The sequence below is a fragment of the Dromaius novaehollandiae genome, chromosome 1 (genome assembly GCF_036370855.1).
Source record: "Dromaius novaehollandiae isolate bDroNov1 chromosome 1, bDroNov1.hap1, whole genome shotgun sequence".
In the NCBI taxonomy this organism is placed as follows: domain Eukaryota; kingdom Metazoa; phylum Chordata; class Aves; order Casuariiformes; family Dromaiidae; genus Dromaius; species Dromaius novaehollandiae.
The window spans coordinates 185053625-185078740 of record NC_088098.1 but is presented as its reverse complement, the minus strand read 5'-3'; the positions used below and the strand labels follow the sequence as shown (position 1 = coordinate 185078740).

At 41.5% G+C, this 25116-nt stretch overlaps 1 protein-coding gene across 8 annotated transcripts in view; it reads left to right on the top strand.

The window, feature by feature from the left end:
• Window positions 1-25116, top strand: part of ELF1 (E74 like ETS transcription factor 1) — a 92560-nt gene that overhangs the window by 6805 nt on the left and 60639 nt on the right. Inside the window, exons 2-3 of one of the 8 annotated variants that reach the window (XM_064504802.1) lie at window positions 76-174; window positions 6381-6495. The exons of 1 other annotated variant lie outside the window; for it this stretch is intronic. The gene's annotated coding sequence lies outside the window, so the exon portion shown is untranslated. Of the gene's footprint in view, window positions 1-75; window positions 175-6380; window positions 6590-17674; window positions 17847-25116 lie in introns of those variants that run through there. 6 more of the 8 variants (XM_064504801.1, XM_064504804.1, XM_064504803.1 and 3 more) reach the window with 6 other exon arrangements.

The following is a 25116-nucleotide window of genomic DNA, read 5'->3' as shown; positions in this document are numbered from 1 at the left end:
TATATTGGACTTTTTTGTTCACACTTCAAAATATCCTCTGAATACTTTAAGTAACAGATTGCATTTTCTGTACAGAATGACATTACTGGAAGTTTTCCTATGAAAAAGAATTGAAACAAGAGAGAGCCTAAGTTATTGTAACTGAATATGCGTAGACTTCTCAAACATGTGCATGTAAGTATTTCCCCTTTCTTGGAAATAGTTAAGTGCTACAATACTTATATTAGACATGATTTCTAAAAACACTTTTCTCAGCCGCTGTGTTGAGATATATGTTTTTGAGAATGTGGTGTGAAATCAGTCTTCTATGTTTTTGGCCAATATGTCTATCTCTACATTCATTGAAGTCAATGATGATGCTCTGTTGATTTCCAGTAGGTGGAGGATCTAACTCACTAACAAAGTACAAGTTAAGTCAGAAGTTTTCAGTTTAGTAAGAGCTCTAGTTAGGTTATTTAATAAAATTTTCTCCTTAAAATGCAAAATCAAAGCATCAAGAGTAAATTTTGCATCCTATTTTAATGTTCTAGGAGTTTGACAAGAAGTAGTTGGTATAGTGATAATAACAGCTATCTCCAAATGATCTCTGTTTTGAAAGTGTGGTCATGGATTGCAGTTTGCTTGGCATCTTATTTTGTGTTTTGTAATACTTAGTGTGTTTTTATTCCCTTTTCGGCTGTGAAGTGAAACAGTGTTTTAGGCTGAGATTAAAGCTTACAGAATTGTTAAGTCATCTATGTCCTTCTCAGAGGTGTATCAAATCTGAACATAAAACTTTTATATAGCTGAGCTGTATAACTGAATGTTTCGTTTGGACACCCAACAGCACAAATTGTGTGCATGTAGGGCAATTACGTATCCAGATAACCAAATTAACAAAGGATAGACACAGAAGTAGGACTGAGTTCTCTGCGCAGTTCCCCCACCACTACCACGTTTAATATGACTATAATCAGGTTAGTCAAGAGTCAGTTTTTTTATTAAATGCTTTAGTCCGTACCTGCTACGTGTGTGGAAACTTCCCACTCAGTGCCTAGGCCAGCACGTCTGTGGACAGTGAAGATGTAATTCTGCCTGCTCCATAGAATTAGTTTATTTTTTTTATTCACGTGTGTGTAACAGCACTTTCTTTTTTGTTGTTAATAAGCAAGCTATTTCAGGTTGACCTGTGTACTTCAAGCAGTGGGATATTCCTGTCCTCTTTCATTCATTAATATAATAGTGACATTAAGCAGTTACAGTGTCTGAAGTACCCAGCCATGCAGGCATCTGAGAAGTTTAATGAGATGTTTCTTCCATTTTGCTTGACTGTGTTCTGCGACTTGTTTATGCATAATGTATTCAAGCAGGAAACTGAGCACACTTGGAGTCCTGAGAGGAGATTGCTCGCACGGTATCTGCTGCTGCAGCTTCCGTTTCAGCATCCGTTGCTGCTCTGAGAGAAGCTGTCACTTTCATTTTCAATAGCTCAAAAAATAAGCATATATCAGATGCTTTGGGAGCATGTTTGGACTTTTCAGAGGAGGAGAAAAGAGCCTGGTTTTCTGCCTCAAGAGATGGAGCTGCTGGTGCAGAAAGTTGGAGAATTCTGCAAACTTGTTGCAGATCTTCAGAGATTTTTTTTTGGCAACAAAGATGTTGAATAGCATCCTGGCTATTGGTTCTTTGTTTTTTATTTTTGTAAGAGATGCTGTGTTCATGGGGAAATTCAGCCAGACGTTGCAAGGTCTCCAGATGTTGACCAAGAGAATGACAGCAGATACATTTGTTTTGAAGGAGACCGAAAGAGCCCATTTTGTTACCAGTTTAAACTATTGAAGAGATAAGGAGGTTTTGTTACCTGTAGCATAGGTTTTTCTATTGTGTATATAAAATATATGATGGGGAAGTGCTGCTGTCATGAATGAAAGGACAGCAGTACTTCTAGTTAGATAATGGATGGAGACAGTAGTTAGCATTTATATGCTGCTGTAGGAACAGTGACTAATCCAACATGTTGTGACAATAATGTGTTACTGAAGAAACAATAAATCTCTGGAAAAAGGGCGTAGTCCAGTGCAGTTTCAGAACTTCAGTACTTTGGGAAGCCAACTTGATTGAAAACATTAAAAATTTACAAATTGAAAAACTAGATATCGATGAATTAATTCATGTATCAGAATATATTTTTTTCCCCTTGAGTCCAAGGAAGGATATTCCTGGCCTTCATGTAGCCATTTGTACTGAATTAGATGACAGTAGGAGAGAGCTCCAAAACCTTCTTGACCTGGACCATGGGCTGCCTGCTTCCTGTCGTTTCCTGGGTTGCAGAGGAACATGACGTAAATGAAGCCGTTACCATGCTCCAAAAGAAAGTCTAGTGTTGGAGAATTTCTAGCAATAATTCTCCAAACAAAATACAGTACCTCAGACAAATAGCTTTGATGCAAATTGGCCTTCAGTCAGGTGTCGTTTTCCTTGCTCTCCCCCCACCTTTGCATGTGCACAGAAGAGAAATACCTAAAAGCCAGACAGCACCATCTAATGAAATGGCTGATGCTTAACTGAAAGGGATCCCAAGTGGAGACAGGCTTTCTCTAAGTAAAAAGTTGTTCAGCCTGACAGACAGCTGTGCGGGATGAGGTACCAGCTTTTCCACCCTGGCCACCTTCCCTGGGACTGACAATTTGCACAGGAAAGCAGAGGTGGAAGAGGGTGGTGGTGTGAAGAAGTGCAGAGCTCTTGGTCTCCATGTCCATGACTGTGGTGGCTGCGAAGACTACTGCTGTCCTCCATCTGTCCCCCCCAGCAGCCTGTGACTGATCTGCTGCCAGAATTGGCTGCCCTGTCAGACCTGAACCGCCTAACCCTTCTGTTTCCCTCAAAATTATTTTGCTTAACTAACACAGTTTAAACAGTAGATTTGGTTTTAGTTGAACTGGGATGGGGAGCTTAGGTGACAATGTTGAGGGTACGGTAGGTTCTGGTAAATATATTGAGAAGCTTCTGAGGGTGGGTTGAGGTCAGTAGCCTCTGGAAAATAGTGGAAATCAGATGTGTCCACAGTCTGAGAAACCATTAACCCTTTCTCCAGCCTCAGACTTTTGCCAGCATTTTACTTTCCACTTTCCCAGGAGGAAATATGAAATTATAATCATTTTTAATTGTGTGCAGGTTATGTAATATATATCCCCTGGCACCTGCTTACTTTGAAGCAGTTCTGGCTTTTTCTCCTCAGTTGTCTGGGTATCTGTCTGCTACGTGCTGCTGCCTTTCGTTGGATGCCTTTTTAAGTGAAACTTTCATCTTGAGCCTCTATCCAAAAGAAACCCTTCAGAGAGGATTTCCTGGTCAAATAAATTTAGTGAGTTAACAGATTTAGTCTTCAGTATTTGTAAAAAATTTTATTAAGGCTTTTTGAAAATCAGTTTTCAAATTTTAGTGTTATAATGTTATATGCAGTCAAGATGGTGAGAGCCAGAAATACATTTTTATGTTCTTGGTGAATAAGCTTTTGTGAAAATTTTCCAGGACACATCAATAGATGTTAAATAAATATTTTTTATTTCCTTATGACCAAATTTACTGATATTTTAAAAATCATTATTATACTCTATTTTTGAGCTGATTGTGTCATTATATATATCATCCTCAGTGGATTATTGCAAATGTATTATTAAAAATCTGATCTAGGTTCTTGTTTTGCCTCTGGAAGTAGTTTTTCATGCATTCTGAAAATGAGGTCATGTAGTTAAACTGTCACAATATGTTTTCAGGGTGTTGTTTGCTGAAGAGATCTCGGTATTTCTTCTGAGAGAGAACCAATGTGATAACTTTTATAGGTGTCTGTTTTGCTCCTTTGGAAAAAAAAATGCATCAGAAATTGAGCTCTGTAGTCTGTCTGTTTTATCATTACTATGTGACTGCTAGCTGGATGGTCAAATCATAGGTGAGGCTCTTACTGTGTTAGCGTCCCTATCTTCTTTACTGGTTAGTTGTGTGCCCCCCCCCCCTTTTTTTTTTTAATTTAAGCACATTAGTGTAAGAATGCAACTTGTTTCTTGCTTTCATGGAGAAAAAGGTAGTTACCCACGAAATTGCCTTTACTATGGTGACCTAATGATATATGTTGTATACCTCTTCATATACTTTAATACTCAAACTAGATTGCAGGTCTTACGTCTTTGCCTTAACACCTATTGAGAATATTTCTTATTCTGCTGAATTTTCTGATCCTCTGTGGCTCATGCATTCTCCCTTTTTTCAGAGTGATGTCAAGTCCTTTAGCAATATCAAATATTATTTGAGACTGTATAGTTCATTGGAGCTTCCAGTTCATGAGGTGTGTTGTGGACAGCTGTACCAAAAATCCTTTCTCCTGGGAGTGGGGAAGGGTCTGTCGCATGTGTGCTCAGACCAAAGGTTCCATCATTCCCTGTATCTTATCATCAGACGGAGCAGCGGTCTTATTGCAGGGGTTTCAGCAGGCACAACTATTTGTGCAGGCGTGGTTTAAGAGAGAAAATACATAATTCTGGTTCTTTTGTATTGCACTTTATTCATGTTTGCAGGGTGGCTGCTTTTTATTGGAGGAAGCAATTCTAAATGGGAACTATTAGGAAAAAACAATGAATTTGAATGTTAAAGCAATTGGAGGACTGGTGTGAAAAGGTGGCTTTTATGAACACTCTGATTGCTACTTTTTTGTATGTGTGCTCCCTCTTTCTTACCAGTCAGGTTTCTAAATCATGTTCTTCAGTTCATTTGTGTAGAGGAGACAAGTAGAAATAAAAAGCCTGAAGGCATTTTTTTGTCATTCTGGGGAAGATCCTTTCTTGGAATTGGTTGTTTTATTTGCTAGAAAAAGAAACTGCTTACGTGGTCCAGATGCGCAGGCAAGAGGTTACTACCAGTACCTGCATTCTGGCTGGAGCACAGTCATGGCTTGGGCAGCTTAAAACCAGAGGTCTCCAGGCTTTTGCTGTGTGGAGCCACTGCAGTCAAGTTATTCCTGCTTCACTATCCCAAGATGCATCTTGCATGTTGTGATGCATGGGGTAGATAGTTCACTGAGGAACAGGGAACAGCTGGGAAAGAGAGAAAGTTAGGAAAATGGAATTAGAAAAGGGAAGGAAATAGAAGAAGGTAGATCCAGAGTAGTTTTCTAACTGCCAAGGATGTAAGCCAGAGAAATGAGATACAAAAGAAACTGTGAATAGTCCTATTGATAAAACTGAGATAATTTAAATTGCTATAGAATATTTGGAAGCTAAGTCAGCACATACAGAATTCATTAGTAATAGTGTGAAAGTTAAATTCCTCTTACCCAACTTAGTATGTAGACAAGTGTTTATTGTGAGATTTTTTTGGCCCTTCTTAAAAACAGAAGGTTTGCTTTTACTAAACGTGAGGAAAAATTTACTGGAATCTAAATGCTGTCACCAAATATATAACATTGAAGAACGATTATATGTAGTCACAACTTAGATTCCCCCCTTCTCCCCAATACTGCATTAGGTTGTTGTAGTTTTGAGGAGATCAACAGCATTAAATGTGGCTAGACAGTTTTTTCATTTAAGTAAAGATCAAAATTTCTAAGTCAGCAATTGCAGTCAGTGAAACACTAGGACCTTCCCAGTTAGGTTCGTCCAGGAGTTCAGAGCCAGGGCTCAGACCCAGGGGGAGCAAGGGAGACCTGATGGGGAAACTGAGGCAATGAGGTCCATCAGCCATACAGATCGACCCATTTGCTTGTCTGGGGTTGTCATAGTGGTTGTTCAATGGAAGCATCATTTTCAGTCATTAGGAATGTGGGAGAAAAAAGAAAAAAAAATGAGTGGCCTGCCATTTAGCTCCATTTTATCTCATTAGTGATGGGATTTTTTTCAGAGTATTTCAAGTCTTTATACCTTTGCTAATTAATAAGAATTAAAATAAATAAAAACAAATTAAATGGATGATTAGAAGGCATCTTTTGGGTGGGTGGTACAAGCAGAGTTGGCAGTGGTGTATGTCTGTTCTGCTCAGAGTTAAAGGGAGAGATGGTGTGGTCAGATGGGGTATTAGAAAGCAGCTTTGTAGCAAAGCCGAACCTGAGTGTGCCAAAATTTATAGGGGATGGAATACAGAAGCTACAAGTGGCCAATTGTAGTATTTCAGATTAACTGGGAGATGTCAGTCATATCTCCTTATAATTTGTTTTGAATGGTTTGCTGAGTATGGCTTCCCAATACTTCTGCCTGATTTCTGGTGGAAGCAAGGTCTAGGAGGCTCGTGTATATGTGTGTCTCACTCCTAAGAAGGTAGCATCCCATAGCCACTACTGGGCAAATTTTACTAAAGAACAGAGGCTTAAAAGCTTCTGAGAACAGGTTGTCAGCTTCTGTGTACCCCAATTGCAGGAGATGCCGCAGTGGACATCACACCAAGATCCCAGTGGGATAAGGGGCTTTTGTCCAGATTCAGCTCAGAAAAGACCTTCAGTGCAAGCTGGCCATCATGCAGGAGATCCAAGGCGTGAGTTTTGGGGTTTGCTAGTCCCCGTGTCTGTAACGCAGCTGGTTCAGCAGGGGAAGTAGCTGTTCTGGGACAATCTGAAGGGGCTATGAAGGTATGACCAAAATTTCTATGGTTATTTAAGGGATAGTACTATATCCTTGCAACAAATAGACTCCAAAACTGCATGTCTTCTTCCAGATTCCATCTCCAGTGAAGTTTTTTTGAATTGATAGCTAGATTATTTTTTTAATGAAGTACAGCTAATGATAATTTTTGAAATACAGAGATTAAACAGCTAAGAATTTTATAGCACAACACAGATTTTTGATCAGGCCACTTGGCAGTTAAGAGTGTTTTTGTTTGGTTTTGTTTTCTTCCTAAACTTGCGATGCTACATACATATGTGTATGTGTGTATATATATACATATATAAATATATGCCTCTGTGTGTGTGTATGTATGTAAAATAATCTTTGGAAAATTCTTAATTCTTGGAGTCAAAGTGTTAACCAGTTTATAATGGCATATTTCCTTCTACCTTAACTGTGCTGTGCTTATTCCTCTGTGTGTGTGTGTTTTTTTTTTGTTGTTAATAACATAGTTAAATTATTTGGAGCATATTGTTGTTCAGTTACGCTCTTGTTTTGGCTTTGTTCTTTGACATCTCTTTGGATCTGACACTTGACAGTATTTGCACAAAACTGAGTCTTAATTGCTCCGAGTCAGGAGAGAGAGGAAAGGATTTCTTCTTGTATTTTGACCTTTTCCATAGAATGTATATGTATTTAATAACTTGACTCCAGGGATGTTCTGAATGTCACATCAAATGAAGTCATGAGTGGGACCCTCTTATCTTCTCCTCCCCCACTCCTGGAATAAACCTCACCTAATGTAAGTCGTCTTAACCACAATTACTGGTACCCAAAAATCTCATTAAGAGCACTGACTTTGCAGCATTGTCTGACCATGCTATTTTGGATTTAGGGGTAAGGGGAATGTCCTTGCCCTAGAGAGTGTCACTGCCTTTTTTAAGGCTTGTTTGGTTATGCCAGTAACGATGGTCTGCAAGGTGAAAGGCTGATGTGCAGAGGGGTGAGAGACTGCTTACAAATTTTTTTTTTTTTTTAATTAAGTGGACACAGGAAGGAGAAGCAGTTGATTTACACATTGTATTACCCCCACACATTTAGAAGGATACAGAAGTGTGGAAAAAACAATCCTTGAGCCAACACGACCGCTCAATGATTATATGCTGTTTTCCCCATTCTTCTGTTTTGTTTTGTCTATTTAGATTAAAAGGTCTTTGCTGTTTTATCTTTGGCCTGCAGATCTTACAGCATGCTCTTTTCTGCCTATAAATATGAATTGTTCTCTGGGCATTGTAAGTAGAGAGCCAGGTTTCCTATGGACCTGAATCCCTCACCTCCACCTCTCTTTTCCCTGCATACAGTAACACCACCTATGCCCTGGGTGCCCCGGGACCACCTTGCCCACTGTGCTGAAATCCCCTGGGGTCTTCCAGCCCACTGCCTGCAGGTATCCCATGTAGAAGGAGCTGCAGTTTTCACCTGCTGATGTAAAAGCACCTCACTTCATGGCTCTGGTAGTTCACATTGTTGCAGTTGTATGCATGGGGCCCAGTGGTATTCTTGCTGTTCATTGGCTGGGCTGATAGTTGACATGAAATGGTAAAAGTGAGTTTTCTAGTGTGTTGCTTGTATTTTGTTACATAATTCCTATACTTCCAGATGTGGCTTCTGCCAAAAGATGTACATATGATATACTCATGTAGCTTTGAAAAAAAACTTGTAAAATAATGTCACTTTCTGGAATAGGATGGAGGGAAATGAGTCTATTTTCAGAAAGTAAGTAGAAATAACTTACCTGACCCTACCTGAATCACCTGGAATCAAAACCTTCAGATAGGCTAATTGGGAGCTTCTAGGAAAGCAGCAGTCGGCTGCATGCCATTAAGGATTAGCCATAAAGGAATTAAGGAATGTTTGTTTAGGAGAGGGGGGTGGTTTTGTCCTGGAAAAGAGAGTTGCAGAGGAAAGTTGCTCCTAGCTGGTGCAAAACAGCAAGCAATAGTGCCCTCAAACCAGCAAGCCAGGCTTGTCCTGAGGATGCGGACAGTCAGTAAAGAAAAAAAAAGGTTATTTACATTACTCTTTCTCCTTCCTTAGAGAGATTGCTGGCCACTGTCCTAAGAAAAGCCATATTGATTATTCTGAATATTAAAAATAAATTGGTCTGATGTTATTCTTCAGTAGTGTTTGAAAGATAAGAAAGTTTCATTGACCAGTGACAAGTAGTGTATCTTTGATATGCAAAGCAGGAAAGCATTTCTAATGTAGCTTGCTAAAAAGGAGGAACATTGGAAGTGAGAATTCAGGAAATAAAACTGTTCAGAGAAGCAGTGGATGAAACTTCCTGATGTTAGGGTATCATTCTAGAATATGAGCAGCCTGCCCTCAAATTTAGGTCTCATCTGTCTCTTGAGGTGGAGGGAGTTAAAATCATTCCACTCTGGCTAGTGGGATAGAGGTAGAGGTCTTTAAAGCTGATGGACCTTTAGTAAATACAGGAAAATAGGGGAAACAGGATTTTATATATATATATATATATATATATAAAAATGCTAAATTTACAGTATTAGGCTAAAATAATAAACATAAATGTATACACAGTACTTTGAGTGAAGCACTGAAAATAGTAAGTGTTTTGTAAGTCTTGGGGTAATGACAGATTACTCAAGGAAAATATTGAGCTTCTTCCATAAAATTAAGTGACCTGTGGAAAGCAGGAAAAAAATCACATATCGGAAATCATGCCTACCATGATGTCCTCTCAGTCTCCTAGCCTCTAATTCCTGATACTGTTCTCACGACTCCCTAACTCACAGAGTAAAGAAAGATGATTCTTGTGAGGCTTTTGGAAAACACATTGTGGTAGCAGCAATTTTCTCTACAAAACAGAGCCTGTATGTATGTATGTAATAGTATCTTCTGGGATGTGTCTGCCTGCCATACTTCATTTTTATGGGCAAACAACAACAGGAGAGATGAAGATTTGGTTTCTTAGTGATCCACAGAATTGTAATCTTACATGATTTGCTTGAAGGACTGCTCACCAGGCCGAAGATCAGCGCAGGGATGCAGGGCTGCTGTTTGTACAAGCAACTTGAAATTTAGCTGAGATCCGAATGTTGGCCTTCTAGCTGTCAGTTCACCTTATCTGTAACCTTAAACCCTGCCTTCCCTCCTTTTTCTTTCCTATATTCTTTATTTTTTTCTCTCTTCTCAATCATTTATGCATTCAGGTAAATTGATGAATTGATTAATTCAGCACATGCTTGTATAGGTATGCCTGCTACTGAAAATAGTGAACGTTTTCTAACAAGTAAGCAATCAGGTGATGTTTCTATCTAACTGTTCTTTAATAGCTAGCTCTCTATCTGAATGAGCTGCAGGGGAAAAAGTATTTATTTAAATGAGCTTACTTTTCTGTACAACTTACTTTTTTTCTCCTGCCTCTTCAAGTTAGTGCTCTCATCTTTCTCCACTAATTAGGGCAGCTGTAAGAGCAGTAATAAACACACTTCTCCCTTCCTTTGTGTTCACATTCTGAGCAATGCAGAAATATTCTGTTGGGTTCTCATAAGCATCTAAACATATTCGTGGAGCTTGAGCACAACATTTTTCTGAAAATGATGTTATCTAGATTTCCTTGATTCCATAAAGTTGGCCTGTGTCCGTAAAGGGAGTCAGCACAAGTGTATGAGGGAGTAAGTATGGGCTGCTTAGGACTACAGAATTGGAAGGACAATAACAACTGGAAGAGAAGCTGACAGTTTTTAATCTTACTGGAGCAGTGGAAAACCTTGGACCAACCACCCCTGTATGTACATATGCCAGATGCCATTCATTATTGTCTGAAACACAAATGTGAATAAATAATTCTGTGGTACTTATTCAAGATATCAGTAGTAATTTCCTGTGGCACAGCTGACTCTGGGGCTGTGCAGCCTCCACACCCTGGCCTCATAGCATTAAAAAAAAATTAAAAAAAGCAGCTGCAAAAGTACAGTTTTGGGTCCATATTTCTCTAGCTAAGGGCGGTGTCTGGCTGTTCTCCCTTAGGAAAGGGTTTGATGAGGAACATTGTGATCCCTCCCCCATCCTTTCTTTCTGTATAAAGGCCAAATAATAACAGTAAAACTAACGCTGTCATGCTGTAACTTCTGTGCATATCTGTATGCTTGTCTCAGGCTATACCAAATACTTTGTCTGTGAATAATAGCATTCCTTGCATAGAAACTTTTACAGATATAGGCTTCATTCTTGATTTGATTTTATAATGATAAATATAGACAGGAAAAGTCCACTGTGGACACTTACACTTTTTTTAATTCTAGGATGTGTTGATTATTCAGAAATGTGTTGCAACATCCAAAAATGTAATGAGTGACTCACAGTATGAGAAGAGGAAAAATATAGTTACAACTTTTTTAATGAGGATTCCTTAGTGGACTCCAGTTAAGAGACTGCTGTTTGATTATATAAAATGCATCCAGTCCATGATTTTATATTCCTTCTGCATGTATTTGCCACACGGTTTAACTTGGTATATATTTTTATTCATTCATTTGCCTGATTTTTTTTTTCTGTCTTATATCAGAGATGACAAAATTCCAGTGTTCAAAACAAAAAACAGAACGGTATGTTTCAAAATATTTGAGGTATTTTTTGGTGTAAGAAAGGGGCAGAGCAAAGTTTAAGTGGTCTTTATTGGCACAATAACATCTCTAATAGTTTTAGATTAAGCTTGTATTCTTGAAAACTGTCTCTCTGAGGAGTCTTCAGCAAATATAACTATCCCATTAAAGCAGTAGAAGTCTGAAGGAGTGTAATAGTAGGGAATCTGAACCTTACCTTGTAGGATGATGTCCAACACTGCTTTGCTTCAAGAATCAACACCAATTTTCTTTCTGGAAAGATTGCTGCTTGTTCTTGGAAAAACTAACTTCTGTTTTTTCTTTTCATTGTATATTTTTGCATTTTAACAGCATTTATCAATTTCACTTAGCATCCCCTCAACTTTGTGTCTTTTTTACCCAATAGCAGGAAGCCTGGATTTGCTTAAAAGAAAGCTGAGTGTAAACCTGTACAAACGAATAGAAGACCTAATACTTGTCTTGGTCCTATGCCCTTGCTGGTTCTCTTGGAACATTCAGTAATTATTACCATATAAAAATTTGGTCATTTTGGCTTTGTTTATTGCAAATATGTAGCAGTGAAGAGTTGTAGTGAGGTGTTCTGTAAGTAAAGTAGCATTTCTGTCAGGGTCTATAACTGTATTTGAGTAGAATTACACTGTCTTCTGCCACGTTTTAGATACTAGTGCTTCTGTCTGTGTTTTCAAGGACTAAGCTCTTCTAGTTTAAAAAAGAAATTGATTCAGGTAGAATTAACCCGTTCGTTGTTATCACATATTTTCCTCTGCCCATTTACTTCTCTGTCTTTCCATTATTTGGCTTTTTTGTTGTAAAACCCATGAAGGAGCAGGGTCTAGGGGCAATACTTAAAGGCAATAGGGGATACTGGCCTTTTTGGACCAGTTTAGTGTCCCAGACTGAAGGACTGGGAAGTAGTAAGCTGAAATCTGTCAGAAGAGAAGTGAGTGAGTGAATTGGGTTTCAGGATGCAGCAGTCTTCTCTGTCTGAATGTCGATAGTGACAACATTAGGTAAAGCAAGTGATTTCTCTTGTCTTTCATCTGGGAAAACCAGATAATGTGCCGTCTAATTTACAAACATCAGCAGATCATGGTTTAATGCTTTTTGTTTCATGCTTTTTGAGGGTCTCAATTCCTCTGTGAGAGTCAGTCCGTGCTCTAAATTTGGCCCATCGTTATTTTTAGTTTGTGTGACTGTCAAAGCTGTGGGTTTAACAGTGCGACTTCCGTTGAGTTTAAAGGCAAACGCATTCGTACGACATCAAATCACTTTGTAAAACCCGCGCGCAGGTGTAGCGCGGCGCCCGAGTGTGTGAGCAGACACAGGAGCAGAGCGGGGCCAGGGCTGAGCGGTGGGGGGTGAGTGGCAGGCTGCATCGCCCCCAGGTAACATACCTCTGCAAGCTGTTGGGGATTTTTTTTGGTTTTTGTTTTTTTCCAGTGAAAAATGTGAAATGGTGTGATTCTTAGGGTGGAGATTTGCCATACAACTGAGCCAGCCTAGTGGTTTATTACCACCCACAGAAGGGAGGTCCCCTGTCTTTTGCTGGCAGCACTCGTCGCAGCCTTTTCCGAGCTGATTCAACCTGCTCATCGCACAGAAAAATGCCTGTGCTCCCCACCCGCCCCCCTCAGCTTTCTGCCACTTTCATGTGTTAAATTGGATCAGTGGGAGGTTTAGCAGGTACTGCAGAGACCTGAGCCAGTACGAGGAGAGACTGCAGAGAGGAAAGCCCAGATGGATTGGTAGGGAAGTGTCAGGGTGGAGCTATAGCACACAACTTCTGTCTGAGACTGGATCAGAAACAACTGTGTGTCAGAACCGTATTTACTGCCTGCGTGTTTGCAGCTTTTGCACTCTCAGGTCTGCTTACCTGTGGAAAGGAGAATATACTCACTCTCCTTTTCAACCATTGTCAGAAATGCTGAGAAGGGTTATTTCTCAGCAGAGGCAACCTGTAACAAAAGGAGGAAGGAAAGGAGGAAAGAGCAAGGAAAAATGAGTATGTAAGTGGGTTTTCCCAGATGCTTGTCACTTCTGCGACATGACCTAGGAGTACCTTCAGATGATCCAAGAAGACTTTGTGCAAGGCTGTACAAGGTCAGGGGCCTGTGGCTGTGTGGGATGTTGCTGTGCTGCTGGTGAAGGCAGTGACCTTGCCAAATCTGTGTTTGCAAGAAAACACTGGAGGCGAACTTGGAAGGCTAGAAGGAAGGAGTTTAGAGCTCCCTGATGCTCGGTTCTGAACCTGTATCATTTCAATCTCTTCTTTCACCCCTTCTAGTACTTAGGCATAATTTCTGGAGGCTTGGAGTTTCCTGACTGCAGACTTGCGAAGGACTCTTTTGTGTATTTTGAAAGAAGACACAGCATATATTATGTGAAGGATTCCAGTTAAACATAGTACCAGGATACCTTCCCTCCCAACCTGTGAGAAGGATAACGACCTGTACATGTGCTTTTAATACTACCACTTTTCCTTTCCTACAACTCTAGAGTTCAGAAGACCATTACAGTGAGCAAGTAGTGTTTTCTCTCAAATTTGTTGTGTGCTACAGTCAGCTTATATTCATCGTGCACTAAAACATCACTGAGCCGTGCCTTTAAATTGCAAATTAAGCACTGATAGCCATGTGGGCTGTATTCCAGGTATCTGAAACCCTGGGTTCTTAATTTCTCCTTTAGAGATGCTCTTTTACTGAAATCTTGGAAAATGCTAGAGGCTTGTAGATTGAAAACAGTCTTCTTAAAAATAACAGAGGTATCTGGTCTGAATTTAAGACTAAGCTGTTGAATACTGCAGTGATGAGAACTTTCATATACCCGATGTCGCGTGGCAGAGACTTCCTTTGTGGCTAGGAACAAGCTACCTTATAACCTCCTCATGCAGTTTTTCATGTATAAATATTTGGGTCATTATGCATTTAGCACTGTTAGACTGAAACTATTGTTTCTTGTGGCACCTGCCACAGTGAGAGGTACCAGTCCACAGATCCTAAGTATGATGACAGTAACACCATGATAGGTATATATTATATTAAAATGCATAGCAGTGCCAGTACCTTTTCTTAGTGTTGTATACAAGGAGAAAGGAGGGTGCAGGAGTTAGGGTGCAAACTTAAGATTTGTGTAGGGTTGTTTTATGTTCAACTGTCAGCTTTACATAGACAGTGTGGTCTTGGGCTTATCACTCAGTTGTTCTTCAGTCCCATGTCTGTGACTGGGATTAATAGTACTTCTATCCTGCAGAGATAGTGTGAGGTTAAATACATTGTAAGGCTTGAGATACTCAGAAGCTACAAAAAGAAACAGAAACAGAAGTTCCTTAAATTGGATTTTTATCCAGCGCCAAGCCGGAGTTTTCCCTGCAGTCCGCTGGGGCCCAGAGCCTGTGCGAGCGAGTGGTGCGAGCCTGGTGGGAGTGGGGAGGTGATGTCTCTCCTTGCAGCATCTGCAGCTGCTTTGGGAATGGCACCTCGGGGTCCCACCTAGCCTGGGGGCTTCTCGTGCATATCGGCCTGTGTGGCACTCATGCTGGTTCTGCATGTCCTTCTCCTTGCCTCTCTGCACAGGTCTCTAGGCAGAAAACCCTTTGCTTTCTCAAGATGGAGAAAGGGTGGAAAGGCCATGGATTTTTATGGCTCCCAATCACTTTTTGATGGCTTTGGTGCTTGTGCTTCCCCAGAGTACCAAGCCCTTTCTATGGGCAGGGCCACGGCCGCAAAGCAACACAGAGCTGGGCTTGGGCAGTTGTAATCGAGGGTTTGTAACGTGGTTTCGCTCCTGTAGATCTGCAGCTTTCCAAGCAAGCTAAGGAGGGACAGCAACGACCAAAGTGGCTTCCTCAGGGTCACGCACAAGGCCAGCAGCAATGGGAGCTGAACCTGGGCCGCTGCCATGCCACCCAGAGCACTGCCTACTTGGCCACACTGCTCCCCTCCAGCTGTAACCCTGTGTGCATTCCTTCGGGAGGCAGAGCCAAGGAAAACTTGAGAATTTTATTATACATTATTTATTTATTTGCGCAGCATTAACTTTTCGGCTGGTCGGTTCCACAGTCTGCTTCGCTGTGTGGCTGCACAAATATTTGCACTAGGGAAAACAGCGGGGGGAGTAGCTCAGCGTGAAGAATACGCAGCCAGGACAGAGCAGAAGGTAGAGGCTGTTTAAATTGGCTTAAGTCATGCCGTTGGTCAGTGTCTAGCTATGTCTTTTGGGCAAATGATGATCTGAATTTCATAGAGATGCTCATCCCAGCAACAGGAAAGACTAATTCTTGTTTAAGCTGAAATTGTAGTTAGAAGGAAACCTGATACAGCTTCAGTGATGAACATCCACGTGCATTATCTTTCACTAAATACATTTACATTTTATAGATGCTTTTAAAAAATGTTGCTACCACATTTAGCTTAGAAACAGTGAGATATTTGCATAGCTTGTGGTCTTATGGTCATACATCACAATGAAATGATTTTTAAGTCTAGTGATTGCTTGGAAAAGTGGTTTTTCTTTTTTCCCTGTAAAATATAATTATTAGACTTGCTTTAATAATTAAAATGGTACTCTGCCTGGGTCCATGTTAGTGTTTCCTTGTAACTGCGGTGCACCTGGGTCAGATTTCTCCTCTCAGCCTCCCATGATTTCCAAAGGGTTTTGCAGTGCAAGAAACAGAAATACTTTTAGATGTAAGTTGTTGAAAAGAGAGAAAATACATCTGTTGCAAGAGGTGGAAAATATACAGTGACTAAAATAACATCATGGTGTTTCCTCCACATGGCCTTTTTTCAACTGAGAATACAAATGAAAACATATTTTGATGAAGAGCCATGGTGAAACTACTGCGGTGGTAACTCAATTGATATCTTTACTCGCTTAGTGATAAAGAAACTACTGCTGCTCTTCTTGCTCTCGTTTTCCTCAGATTCTCCCCTAAAATGGGCTGCAAAATAACATGATAAAATACATCTAGTGAAATAATGCCTGGATAGTTGCTCTTTAAACAATAAACTGGTAGCCAGTTTTGCCTTCGAGTGCCATGCAAACCATAGGGACTGAATTACTTGCAAGTAGAAACAAAATTTTCTTCCCAGTTATTAAGTATAACCAGTATTAGAAGTATTAATCTCCATAAAACAATCAGTTTTCCTCTGTGAGCCACTTGTTGGACTATTGCTTAATTATCACTAAGGGATGTTTAATTACTGCAGCATTTAATTGTGTTTGGAATCCTTCCATTTATTGGAAGAAGCTTAAGGTTTTTAGTCACTGCTCTATGCAAGGCCATTTCTGCTGCTTTCTTTCATCCCCAGCCTCCCAACTTCTTGCCCTTGGTTACAGCCTCTTTTTGTCCGCTTGATTTTGGGTCTCCGTAGTCATGCCTTCCCTTACGGCCAGAGTGGTTTCCAAAGCAGTATGTTGGATTCTGTCCTTCCTGAAATAAGCTTTTAGTGGAAAATAAACATGCTAGCTTGCAAGCAAGGTGTGCGCTTACCCTTCCCATCAAAACAAAATGGAAGGAATTCTGTTCTTGCCCTCCATGCAGTATTTTTGAGACCAAATTTCTGTCAGGCCTTTATGTCCGTTTAGTGAATATATAAACCCTGTCCTAAGTGCTTAGATAGTCTTCGTTTGTGTGTTGGATGGGTTGGAGCTTGGGCACATTGGTCTGTTGTTTATTGGGCATAATAGTGATCTACTGTTTATGGGGCACAACATTTCACTGAAGAACAAAGGGAGCATGTTGGAAATCTCTTGGGGATTCTTGCAAGCCCTGGGGTTTGAGTTAGATGCACATGAGCGCTCCTGCTGACTTCATTAAAAACCTGCACATTGGGTAAAACTTCCCTGAGAGGTTTGGGCCCTCAGAAGTTTGATTTTTCCAGGGTTAGCCAGTTTAGCCAAAGCAAAATGGCTTTGGGACAGAAAACACCAGATGTTCTGCAGAAATTTATTTCTTTCTCATAAAATGAGTGGGGAGGATGTTACATAACAAAACATACTTGCGTTCATGGAGGCATGCTGAGCAGAGCAATGTGCTAGGGTGCGTGGCGCGCTGCGAAGGGGGCTGCGAGTCCCCCGCTGTGGTCAGCTACGTGAGAAAACAGCTTTCCTGAGCTTCGCAGCACTTTGAGGGCAGACAGGTGAAGCCGGGGCTGCTCCGACACCGCGAGGACGGTGGCGGTGGGGCTCGGGGCAGCCCCGCGGGCCTGGCTGCACCTGTCCCGAGTTCGCTGTTTCCTTTAAAAGAGGGAAAAAAAAAGGAGGAGGGGGGAGAATTGACCCTGCTGGCGCGGCCCTCCCGCACTTGCTGGAGTTGGCAGCGCCGCGCGGAAAGGCGGCGGTCGAGCCGGGGCCGGGCCGGGCCCCCCCGCCGCCACCTGCGGGCCGGGCCGGCCCCGCGGAGCCGCGGCCCCCGCCCGGGGCGTGCCGAGCCGCGCCGCCCAGCCGGCCCCGCGGTGACTCACCGGCCCGGCCCGGGCCGGGCACCACTTCCCCCGGCGGCAGGAGCCATTTTAGCTGCATGAGGCTGCGGGGTTTCCCGGGGCGGCGGGGACGGCGCGCCCCGCGAGCCAGCGGCGACGGGCAGCGGGCTGCCGGGCGGCGCCGCCGGCGCTGCTGAGCCGCAAGGTAGGTAGGTAGGTAGGTAGGTAGGTGGGTGGGCGGGTGGGTGGGTGCTGCTGGCGGGGCGGCGGCCGCCCGCCTCGTCGCACCTCGCTGCCGGGACGGGGGAGCTGCGGTGTCTCCGGCGGCGGGAGCCGCTTGCCCCGGCCGCCTGAGGCGGGGAGCCGCCCGCTGAGGCGCGGCAACGGGGTGTGCTCGGAGCAAAATTAAACTACAAGTATAAACCGACGATTCCATGCAAGAGTGCTGTGCGAGCTACCTCTAACTTTTTTTTTCTTCGCTTGTTATTTTAGGTTAAGGGCACTGTGGCTCATTCTCTGTTTTTCCCCGAATCGGTGTTAACACATTGCCCGCATTTACAGTTTTGCTGTGTTTTTAGTTGTGTGTGAAACGTGTCAGTTAATATCTCGGGCATGCTGCTGGTTCGACTGCTTTAGTGACGGCTCAGCTGCCTCTCTGATATACAAATCTTACTTTCTTTCCAAACTCTGCGTACATTTACATGGATGTGCTTAGCATGTAGCAGGGCATGTGCCAAAGGGATCCAGGCAGAATCGGAGCAGTTGGCGCTGGGCGCCTTCACACTGCGTAAACCTGCCGGTTGGTCCTGAGCTCCTTAAAATGGCAGGTTTGTAGTTTCGAAAGATGGTTCACGCTTTGCACGCACCAGCTTGAACTGCGTGCGGCTCTCTTACTGCTCCAGCGTGGTGCTACTGTATGATTTTAAAACAGAGAAAGTTAAATTGTTTTGTACAGAACAACAAAAAAAAAAGGCAGCTACTTACCTTTTTAAAAAAAATATTGGGAAATGATAATAGGGGACTGACTGTGTATGTGGCAGTGGGATGGGCCAATTATAAAATGGGGTTAGCTGTAGTTGTATTGGAACAAGAAACTCCTCGAAGTAGTTGTGTTGTGTCAAATTGCTTTTTAACTTTCAATGGATGAGAAGTACTTTGATACTGCAAAGTTAATTACAGACTTCTGAACACAAGCACGGTATTTCGAGCATGTAATGAACGTGTCTGCCTTGTTTGTATTTGAACAGAACACTACACTAATGTCTCTGGGAGTTTTGTCTCGATAAGGAGCTTTGTACCCTATGTTTCAGCCTTTCAGTCGAAAAATACAGTTGAATGTCCTATGTTGAAAAAATGAATGACGAGGAACTGAAACTCTTATGCATAGGGGAATACTTTCCAGCTTGCTCTATGATGCCTGTATTTGACAAGTATAATGGAGTCTTGCTTAATACTGTGATGGCAACAGGGGAGGGAGAGAGGGAGGCAACCATTAAGTAAATGGTTGTGTTCTGAGTGAGGCTGGTTCTTCAGTCCTTTCCAGTGTTCACCAATATCTTCCTCCTGCACCCTGGGGTGTTGTGTTTCTACTGCCTTTGGATTTTATGTTTTTCCTTTTTCCTTTTCTTGAAGGAACAGCCATTGCAAGGGTTTTGCAAATTTATTTGGTGCATCATTTCACTCTGAAAAATCCACAGAGGAAATGATAAAACTACAAAGGAAGCATTTGGGAGAAAAAGAATTGTTTTGAGTAGGTGGTAGAAGTTTCTTTCTGCAAGATTCTTTAAGCTGTTTCCATTTTCTTTCTTTTTTTTTTTTTTTTTCATCGTGAGTTTCATTTTTGGATCCTAGAACCGAGACAGCAGTTGTCTGCTGTTTTCGCGAGGGACGGAGGCAGGAGCCTCCTTGTCCTTACCTCCTCTCTCTACTTTCCTCCTGGGCCAGACCCTCCAGCCTCAAGACCTCCAGCCTTAGAAATTCGAGTTAGCCTGTCCTATGTCAGCTCCTGGGCTGTGGCTGTTTATCTTGTGCAGAACACTTTTTCTGTGCTAAAGGGTAAGTAGTTGCCGCTGCTTTCGCTTGACCAGTGCTTCGAGGAGGAGCAGTTAGTTCCTCTTTGGAGGCAGCGCTGCCATGTTCAGGCTCTCGTGCTGTTGCACCAGAGCTACTGCTGAAGCCTCTGAGACCCAGTGGTGAAATCGGGAAAAGGGATTGGAAATTCTGTTGAGCCTTACAGATACCAGCTTGAACAGATCGTGTTCTAGGAGGCAGATAAGTAAGTGGGTTAGAAGTGAAACAGAAATGGCATTATTTTTTCCTGATTTTTATAGCTGAAGCTTGAATTTGCTTCTGCCTCAAAAAATAAAAAGCAAAAAAAACCCCCACTCCTATTCCATCCGCCCCGTTCCTCCCCCCCAAGGCAGGGATCTTTTGATTTGGGTCGAGTTTATGGTTGTTGAGAGATGAGCCATGGGAGTGATATCGTTAGATGCCAGCTAGCCTGGACAGTATTTGCAGACCTGTGCTTTGGAGACCTCAGATACACTTTAGAAAACAGGCATTTCTATAGTTTTCTTTTTTTCCTCTGTTGAATATTAGTCCATAATCTTGGCATTTGAATGAGAAAGAAAAAGGTAAATGTACAGATTTTAAGCATGTTGTTGGCCTGGTATAGCCTGATGTTTCAGTATTGCTGCAAACTCTTACTTCAGTGATGTGTTTTACTCTTTGGACGCCTCTGTGTAAAAATATGCACAAAGTGTATAAATGCACCCTTTTTCTCTCTTAGTTGAGCTGCCTTTGAAAGTGAGGACTACAGTAGGACTGTATGAGGTGAGCTGATAGAAGAGACTTTGCAACAAAAATGCAGGATTTCCCTTTATAGCAGAGGAGACCCTTTGATCTCCAAAACAGCTTTCACTTTTTGCAACTGTTAGCAAAGGTTCCTCAGCTTTCACAGGCAGATTTCGTTGTTTTCACCAACAGTTTTGGTAACTTGCTGGAGTTTTGTTGAGTGCAAGAGGAGCAGCGAGGACTTTCCTCCTCCTGGTGATTCAATGCAAGAGTGGCAGGAGGTGGTGTTCATGTTGCCAGCCTTGGTTATCATCTACTCTGTAAACAATGAAACTTCGCTAAAATAAACTGGTGATTTACCATGCTTATCCTTTTAATGCTACTGATGTGCTTTACAGATTATTTTCATTCTGAAATCTTACTTAAATGTTCCTTGCCAGATAACATAGTTGACGGAGACTCTGTGTACTGAAATTTGAAGTCCTTTACTTATCAAAAGTCTGCAGCAGCAATGTGAAATGCTCTAGACATTTTTGGTCTCCTGATGTGAAGGGACTAATCTGTGTAGAGGTAAAAATGATTTCTTCTTCAATATGGGCCTGTCCTCAGGCAAAGATTTCAGCTGTGTCAGTCTTTGTGCTATAAGGATCCTATCTGATAGAGACTAAAGTTTATGCATTCCTACCTTGATGTGTTTTAGGCCTTAACTACCTAACAGCTATCTTTAGTGATGAATTGTATGGCTAGAGCTCAGGTCATTTATTTGTCCTTAAAGAGATCAGTCAGCTTGGGTCACATGTGACTTTGTACTGGGTTAAATTTCTAATCTAAAAACTGTGGCCATTTTGTTAGCCTTGAAAGAGCCTTCAATTCTCAAACTTTTGGTCAAATTATTTCTTTCCATGTTGAGAAAAATAGCCAAGATAATTTGCTAGGAATAGGAATGCCAAGTATATAGGTTGGGAACTGTATTGTTTCTAGATGAATTGAATGTCCTTGTCTACTTTTGTCATTAGATGTTTTCTTCTATTTCTAGAATACTCTGTATCTAACTGATCATCAACATTTCCGTGTCTGCCAGTGAGGTCTGTGTGTGTGTGTGTGAATATATACATTTATATTTATTTTGCGAGACTGTTTTGCATTTCTTTCTGGGTGGTTAGTGTAAGCATACTGCCTCATCACTTAGGTAAATGTGGAATGAGTTCTCAAACTAACTTATCCACATGTAGGTGGGTTGACTTCTTTTTGAGTGACTAACCTCAAGTGGGTTCGATATAAATGTCTCGCCACGTGAGGATGCTCTTCAGAACCGGGAGAGACGAATGAGAGCTTGAATGGTTCAAATTGTCCTCTACCGTTGAAAGAAAATGCTAACATGTATTGTGGCTATATACCATTTCATCACTCTGTATGTTTCTCTAGAGATACTTGTGTTGTTGACTGGATCTTTTGATTAGTTTAATGAAACAGGTTAGGAGAAAGCTGCTCTTCTGAGTCACTTCTGCTGTCCTCCACTTTCTAGTTATTTTGCTGTTTGTGCAGATTTATATTGGAGCTAGGGAAAGAAACAGAAAAATGTGGTTGTGAAACTACAGTTGCAACTTGTGATACCTAGGGCTGTCCGCTGTCAGAAAATTAATTTTTAACTTGCTCTTTCAAGCAGACTCAATTTCAAGTTAAAAGCAAGTTCGCACAGATACTGTTATTTTTCTCCTCTTTGTGCATGCTGTGTGTGAAAGACTAGGTAATTTTGGAGCTAACACAAATAATTTCTCAAGGATGTGATGGCATGGCTTGTTTTAGTGTAGGCTGTTTTTCCAACCAGAAGATCCTCTTAGAAACAGCTCTCGTCAAAACTGTGTCTTGAAGGCACCAGGAGTTGCCTGTTGTCTGCTGAAGGCAGAATTTGGCCTGACATATTACTTGGAGGCAGTTGTTATATTATCCACTCCCATTCTCTTGGTATGTTTGCTGTTTTGTGCCGTTATTCCCCCCCCCCCCCCCCCCGCTGCCTTCTCCAGTATCTCTCTAAACTATTTGCTTTATATAACTATTCACGCTTCTAACAATGGCCGTAAATTAAACACGGGAAGTGAACAGGGGTACTAGCTATGAAGAAAATAATTATGAAGTTTACGTGTTGTCAAGTGGAAAGTGTGTCAGACCTACACAGATTGCAATGATTTACTTTACTGGCTATCAGTACCTCTGAGCTGGTTTACAGAGAGTTCTGTGAGCCCAGCAAGGCACGCCAGATGCCTTTCATACTCTGTTATTGACACAGTGGAATCCTGTTTTTGAAAAAACATACTTTTGTTTATTTCAAAAAGAGAAAAGAAGGAACTGTAGAGAGGAAGTGTCTATTTGGGGACTTTTGTAATGCAAAGGTGGTTTAGACATATGAATGAAAATGAAACTTTTTGTGTTGAGAAACAGCTTCAAGTTTGTTTGAATGCTAGAGACAATTTGCAGCATTTTTACAAATACTGACCTTTTTGTATTCAAAAAGCATGTTTCTTCTAGTGTCAGCCAAGAACAACATTGAAATAGGTTACCTTTGAAGCAACTAAGAGAAATAAAATTTTAATTTGTGTGATGGAGCCATAATATAGGAAGCTATTAAGTTAAACCATTTAATAATGTACTATGGAGGGATTTCCTGAGAAGAAAACTGAGAGGAAAATTACTGTTTTTAGAATATCTTCCTAAGCATGCACTTTTGAAAGGCATATATATATAATACAGCATTCAACCATTTGTTTTTATAAAAAGCTAATTGTCTTTAATATAGTCCTTCAGGTGAGTTGTATTAAACATTTTTTTCAATTGTAATGGACTAGAAATCATTCTTCTAACATTTGTTACTCTTGATACTTTTGCCAAATGACAAAATAAAGTAGTTTTGCCTGGTCCTTCAAATGTTTTGGTAAAATAATAGTGAGTTTTATAGAAAAGAGTTATACTTTGAAGCCCCATGGTTAGAAAGGATGTTAAGTATATTTTGTGCATTGATTCTGATGTTCATAGCTTTTAAAGCTTCTCTTACATGTATCCTACCTTCACTTACATGTATCCTACCTTCAGCTGAACTTAGGAAACATTTTAAGTTGTGCTGCCAGGAATCTCAAACACCTGAAAAGAACTGTGACATCATTACATTGATAAACACATTTTTAATCCCGGTATATCTGAGGAGAGAGACAGCAGCTGTTACTAGCTGCAAATAGCTACCTGAGAGAATAACCACTGCTCTTTAAGAGGAGACCTGGAGCCACTGACCTCTGCATGCTGTACTGATGTGAACTGCGAGGGTTTTGCCTACATCCCCTCTGGTTGTCTGTAAAATGTTAATGGGAAGTTTTATGAGCTTACAGATTCATTTGTGTTGCTTTATGCCGGAATCTCTAGAGAAGGTGAAATCAGGAAAAGATTTTTTTTTTCCCATAGACTTGTACAGAGAATCCAGCTTTGTATTCTTTTAAGGCTGACAGAGGCTGTGTTTAAAGAACCTGCTGTCATATCATCTACGTGGAACAAGTCTGGTATTTAGGAACGAGATGGGCAAATACTACTAGTGCCTTGATGCTGTCTCTGGTCCCTTCGCATGTCTTGGGCTTCCCCAGCCCGTGTGCCCATTGAGCGTGCTTGATCCTCAGCCCAGTTGCTCGTTTTCACTGATAAGCAAAGGTTACGTGTGTAACGACCCTTGTCGCTTCACTGAGCGTCCGTTAAAATCCACACAGCAGTGGTTTAAGTGGACCTGCCCTGAAGCCCGAAAGGAGGGTTTGGACCAAGTGAGTTGTGAACCCTTAAACCATTCAGCTAGCGAGATGGCATCCACTGAGGCTCTTAGCTCACCCTTGGGTTCCTGATGCAAGAGTAAGTTGTACTAGTTGAGCTCCAGTTATGATTTAAGCCCTAGATGTGTGTTTTGACACATGAACGATAGCATGTGAATTTGCACCAGTACAACTTGTTTTAAACTTATCTTTAGCTAAACTGGTAGAGGTTGGGCATGTTTGTGCCTAGATGTTTCTGTGGCTGAGGCTGTGAGATTGCTCTTTCAGCTGCATCTGTGCTGCTTGAAAGGTATGACCTTTGTTTTATTCTCATTGATACATAGATTTTTTCCTAGTGTCTTATTACCCTCCTCTCCCATCTGCTGTCTGAACTGTTTGTGTGAGCAGTCCCTCATCTGCTTCAGGCAAAGTGAGCTGAGGTGGCAAATGGGCTGTTCATGCCAGGGGCAGTAAGGTGGCCCATTGAACCAGGTTAGGGCTTGACTGGGGAGCAGTGGAGCTGGGGCGTTTGTGGGAGCAGAAACCATAAGCTGTGGTTGGGAAATAGGGGGAGGGCAAACAGTGCAATTGTCCTTGGAAGAGGACAATTGTCCAGATCCTGGGTTTCACTGAAGTGGTAATTAGGACAAGATTGCAGGAGCAGTGAACTCTCTTCTCTGCCTCCCATTTAAACTCCCTCAACTTGTCTTCCAAATGAATTGTCCGAGCGCTACAGCTACATCCTATAGAATGAGAAGACAAGCTTATTAACTAATAAATTAGATTGGATGAAAATTATGTAGTGAGGTGACTCTCGGTGTCAGAAAATGGGAGGCAAAGATGTTCACTTGTTGTGGAACGTGTGCAGACGAAACCCTGAAACATTTTTTCGGTGGGGGAAAGG